The sequence below is a fragment of the Arachis ipaensis genome, chromosome B07 (genome assembly GCF_000816755.2).
Source record: "Arachis ipaensis cultivar K30076 chromosome B07, Araip1.1, whole genome shotgun sequence".
Lineage (NCBI taxonomy): Eukaryota > Viridiplantae > Streptophyta > Magnoliopsida > Fabales > Fabaceae > Arachis > Arachis ipaensis.
Window position 1 is genome coordinate 70,530,003 of NC_029791.2, and position 6,250 is coordinate 70,536,252.

Consider the following 6,250-nt stretch of genomic DNA (forward strand, 5'->3'; position numbering starts at 1 on the left):
CAATAAAGTGTCTTGTTATTGGTTATGAGGTATGTTTTGGGGTTTTTGAGATGATGGACAAGAAATGTAAATGGAAAAGGAAATAGACTAACAAAAAGGTCTTGGCAAGGTTAGGTGGTCAAGGATCTCTATCCTAATCACTAACCACAACATGAGAATTGGCAAGGATCAATCCCACTAAGTTAACCCCTAACTAATAGTAGAGGAAAGTCAAGTGAACTATATCAATCTAAGTCCATAAGTCCTAGTTCTACACCAAATCAATTAGTGAGATCTAGCATTAATGGCTCCCAATCGTCAATCACTTGGACATTAGTAACTCAAGAGTTCCTAAGTTACCTTCCCAAGCCAAGAGCACAAAATTCTACTCTAAAATCCAACCAAGCATTTTATCAAACACTTGGAAGGCATAAAAAGAAAGCATAATAAATGACAAGAAATAGTTAAATCTACCAACTACAAATTACAAGGACACAAGATCAACAACTCAAATTCACAATAAAATACATCAAACATTAAATTGCATTAAAGAAAAGATCAAAATCCAACAAGAGTCATCATCACAAAAGAGAAATAAAAGTAGATTTAACACTACAAACTAAGAGAATCAAGAGTAGAAGCATGAAATTGTAAAGAAAACAAGATAAGAACATGAAATTGAAACTAGATCTAAGATGAAATTAACCTAAGAACCCTAATTCTAGAGAGAAGAGGGAGCTTCTCTCTCTAGAAACTAACCTACATGATGCTAAGTTATAAACAATTGCTCCCCCTTTGTCCAAGCTTGAATTCTGCATGAAATAGCATTAGAAATGAGTTGGGTTGGGCCCAAAGTGCTTCAGAAATCGCTGGGGGTGATTTCAGTTTAATGGGCCATGAGCAGCATCAGTGCGCACGCGTACATGGCGTGTGCGCGCCCCTAAAAGCGAAGCAACATATAGCAAATTTTATATCATTTCGAAGCTCCGGATGTTGGCTTTCCAACGCAACTAGAACCGCCTCATTTGGACCTCTGTAGCTCAAGTTATGATCGATTGAGTGCAAAGAGGTTGGGCTTGACAACTTTACGGTTCCTTCATTTCTTCATGAGTTCTCCCACTTTGCATGCTTTTCTCCTCACTTCTTCCATCCAATACTTGCCTTATGAACCTGAAATCACTCAACACACACATCAAGGCATCGAATAGAATTTAAGTGGATTAAAATCACTAATTTAAGGACCTAAAAAGTATATTTTTACACTTAAGCACAATTCAAGGGAGAATTGCAAAACCATGCTATTTCATTGAATAAATGTGGGAAAAGGTGATAAAATCCCCCAAATTAAGCACAAGATAAACCACAAAATTGAGGTTTATCACCTTCCATGTGAAAAGATCAGCGTTATCCTTTAGGAACTGTATCAGAGACTCCTTCAGGTCTCCTTCCAAGGTTCCCCCTACATTTGTCGTTTTATTACAGGAATCATCGATTTGGACCTCTTCAACCTTGCCTTCAGGTTGTGGACAGAATTCCTTGTGAGCTCGAACTCCCCCGAGTTCAATGGTGTTGACTTCCTCTCCTTTGAGGTCACATTTGAGGTTTAGACTTTCATTGTAACCGCGCCGCGCAGTTTTTTGGCCCCCTTTTATCGTGGTGATCCCTTCTGGAGTTGGGAACTTCATGCACAGATGTGGAGTTAAAGCTGCTGCGACGAGCTGGTTCAACGTTGTCCGACTGATTAGGGCATTGTAGCCTGAGCTCACGTTGACTACTATGTAGTCTATATTGAGTGTCCTTGACCGGGTTCCCTTTCCGAAAGTTGTGTGTAGTGAGATATATCCAAGTGGTTGGATTGGAGTGTCTCCCAGCCTGAATAAGCTATTCGGATATGCTCTGAGCTCTTTTTCTTGTAAGCCGAGTTTATCGAAGGCGGATTTGAACAAGATATCCGCAGATGAGAATTGGCCAATATGATGGTAATGACCATGGCATCATCATGTCCCGGGATAACACCTATTGCATCTTCGTTAGCAAAGGTAATTGTGGGGAGGTCGGTTGACCTCTCTCCTTCCCCGACATAATATACTTCTTTAAGGTGTCTTTTGTGAGATGATTTAGAGATCCCTCCTCCTACGAATCCTCCATTTATCATATGTACATGTTTCTTAGGGGTACGGGGTGGTCGTTCAGCCCGTCCGACTTCTTGGTCTCGTCTTCTCTTCCTCGGCTCGTCAGTCTTGTTGGCCAAGAACCTGTCTAGTCTTCCTTCCCGACTTCCCCCTCCTTTTTTGCTTTTGATTGGGCGAGGTGGTGGGATCTTCTCATTGTTGCATATTTCTCGGTAAACATCCACAAGAGATACCCGAAGAGGGGTGTAGTTGTGGTATTTTTTAGGCTACTCACTGGATTGATCTTTTTTTTTTCTTGGACTCTTTATCCTTGTCCCAAGAGGGGTAGGAAAATCCAAATTTTGAGGCTTCTCCTAATCGAGAGTTCTCCTCCATGTTGATGTACTTTTCAGCCCTTTCTTGTACCTCGTTTAGAGATGTTGGATGCTTTTTTGATATGGAGTGACTAAAAGGTCCTTCTCATAGGCCATTGATGAGACCTATGATGGCTGTTTCTGTTGGCAGACTTTGTATGTCGAGACATGCTTTGTTGAATCTTTCCATGTAGTTGCGAAGGTTCTCCCGATCTCCTTGGTTGATCCCTAACAGGCTTGGGGCATGTTTGGCTTTGTCCTTCTGGATGGAGAATCGGGCCAGGAATTTTTTAGCTAAGTCGTCAAAACTGGTGATAGATCTAGGAGGCAAACTATCAAACCACTTAATTGCTGTCTTTGTCAGGGTGGTTGGGAAAGCTTTGCATCGAACGGCATCCGAGGCATCAATGAGATACATTTTGCTCCTGAAGTTGCTGAGATGATGGCTTGGATCCAAGGTGCTGTCGTATGAAGTCATATCGGGGGCTTTAAAATCTTTTGGAACTTTGGCTTTTATGATCTCTTTGGTGAAGGGATCTTGGTCTTTATGGGAGTTATCTTCATTGTTGGGGTGAGCAGTTCTGGTCTTAAGGTCGGCTTCCAGTTTTGCGAGCTTGTTCTCTAGTTCTTGACGACGCCTAGTTTCTCGTCGGAGGTCTCTTTTAGCCTCTCGCTGATGTTCAGCCTCCTGTTCGAGCTGTTTGAGGCGATCTTGTTGTTCTCTGATGGCTTCCAAGATTTTTGTGTTTGTGTTAGAGGGTTGTTTATCTCCCTTGTTTTGGGGTGCCTCCTTTGATATGACCTTCGTATTTTTAAGCGGAGTTCTTTCTTCCAAACCGGAGTTGTGGTCGTTGTCAAGGTTGTCCGCCATGATGATGGGATGACTTCCAGGTCCACAGCAACGGTGCCAATGTTCCGAGTGTTACCTGAAATTGTAGGTCGATCTCGGTTGAGATCTGTGGTGATGGCCGGAGCTGCCGTGTCCGACTTGTTGGACCTGGTGGTGCTGCTGATCCTTCGTCACCGGAGGGTGGTGGTACCTGCAAGAGACTCCAATGCTTAAGTTAGCATGGGCTTTGAGCAGGTTTTTAGTAGAATCAAAGTATGAGTTATACCTGGGTGCTCCAATGTATTTATAGTAGTGTAGGCTGATTGTTCTAGATAAGATAAGTTAGTTATCTTATCTTTATCTTTAAGTGAGGTCATCTTATCTCAGGGAAATCGCCCTTTTTTCTCTAGGCTTTAACTGCCTTTAGAATGGGCTGTGTCCCTTCATTTGGGAATGTTTGGGCCTCTCATTTTGATTTGGCCGAGCTCTTTTGAAGAAGAGGTCGGAGGTCCTGACCTGAAGAGGTCGGTTGCTTCATCTTCGATTCCCCTAGGTCGGATAGCTCGACCCAGGGTATGAACAACTAGGTTAGAGGAGACTAAATTACTAAAGAATTAGGGTTTAGTCAAATATAGTTTGCCATGAATTGAATCTTGCATGATTCAAATAGTTGGTAAGAAATAGAGATCCGGAAGATAAACAACTCTGAAACCTTATTTGTTTTCTCTCATAGTTTTCACACCAATTCACTGTTGCCTTTAATTCTCTGAATTTACTATTTAATGCTATTAAAATCTCAAACACCATTTTCTACTTGCCTAACTGAGTAAATCACTCAATCATTGTTACTTGGTCCATCAACCCTCGTGGGATCGACCCTCACTCACCTGAGGTATTACTTGGTACAACCCGGTGCACTTGCCGGTTAGTTTGTGGACATTCTAATTCCGCACCAGTGTGTATAGCGTGGCACACTGGGCTTGTACTCCAACAGAAACAAATAGGGTGTGGCACGTCTTCTTAACCATCCAACAAGGGTGTAACTCGCCACTCTCATCTCTTCAACAAGGGCGTGCATGAGGCGTGTGCTCGGCGTGGCACGCTGGGCCATTTCCCTAGAAGCACTAAATTGGGCATGGCACAACCCCTTGCTGATCGGATATTTTATACGCTTTTTGGAATTATTTTCATGGTGTTTTAGTTATATTTTGTTGAGTTTAACTAAGTTTTATAGGTTTTAGTGCAAAATTTATATTTTTGGTTTCTACTTTGAGTTTGTTTGTTTTCTTATTATTTCAGGTAATTTCTGACCGAAAGTGATGAGTTTTGGAAAAGTACTGATTCAGAGGCAAAGAAGGGACTCCAAATGCTGTCAACTCCTGACCTCTATACATTCAAACACGCATTTCTAGAGCTACAGAGGTCCAATTGACATGCTCTCAATAGTGTTTGAAATCTAACTTCCAGGGCTTTCCAGCAATACATAATAGTTTATACTTTACTTTGGAAATGATGGCCCAAAACGGGCATTGAACGCCCAAATCATCCCCTGCCCGACGTTCAATGCCCCAAAAAGAGCAAGCTCGACGTTGAATGCCCAAAATGGACCAAATCTGGCATTTAACGCCCCAAGAGGAGTCCAAGCACGTGAATTCACCTTAAACTCAGCCCAAACACTCACCAAGTGAGTCCAGAAGTGGATTTTCGCACCCTTTAGCTTAGTTTATCATATTTTTGTAATTTTTAATTATTAGTAACATCTTTTAGGTCTAGTATTTTGCTATAAATAAGAAACTTCCTTCATCCTGAGGATCATGCCTCCCAGGAGGGGAGAAGCACAGACACCATTTCTCTGGTTCATTTTGTAAAGCATGAGTAACTGAACCTCCTAGGTTAAGGTCAGGAGCTCTGCTGATTCTCATGGATTAAAAATATTACTGTTTCTATTTCAATCTATGTTTGATTCCATTCTAAGATGTATCTTCATTCTTCAATCTTTATGAATCTGGGATGGAACTAGCATATGACCCCTTGTACTGCATGAGTTCTTGCGAGTCTCGAAAGGGATAGCATTGAACTACAAGCTTGATTATACATCTCTTTGACGGCTAATCCACATGGTCATTGGGGACATGGGAACATCTGTTCAGCCGAGCCTGGGGCGATTAGGGCCTTTGTGGTATAAGCTAGAATCATAAAGCTTCATCCTCCGATCCGGAAGATCTGACCTTGTCTGTGGCATTTTGAGTAGGATCATGATGAGCGGATATTTTATACGCTTTTTGGGGATAATTTCATATAGTTTAGAGTGTGTTTTAGTTAGTTTTTAGTCTATTCCTAGTAGTTTTTAGGAAAAAATTCATATTTCTGGACTTTACTATGAGTTGTGTATTTTTCTGTAATTTCAGCTATTTTTCTGGCTGAAATTGAAGGAGCTGAGCAAAAATCTGATTCAGGCTGAAAAAGGACTGCTGATGCTGTTGGATTCTGACCTCCCTGCACTCAAAGTGGATTTTAAAAACGAATGCTCCAGCTAAATGAGCTAGAGGAATTCAGATTCACAGCTTTCGAAAATGCTAAGCTTTATAAAGAAAAATAAAAAAAATGGCATGACAGAAAGCTGTCATCTAGAATCTTTGAACCAGGACAGAAGGTCCTGTTGTTTAACTCTAGACTCAGGCTATTCCCCGGGAAACTGACATCCCGGTGGAGGGGACCATACGTGATTACAAGTGTGTCACCATATGGTTATGTGGAGCTTCAAGATATTGATTCTGATAAGAAGTTCATTGTCAATGGACAGAGAATCAAGCATTATCTTGAAGGCAACACTGAGCCAGAATGCTCAAGGCTGAAGCTAGATTAAAAGCTCAGCAAGGTCCAGCTAAAGACAATAAAGAAGCGCTTGCTGGGAGGCAACCCAGCCATGGGGCAACAATCCTCTAAGCATTTTCCCC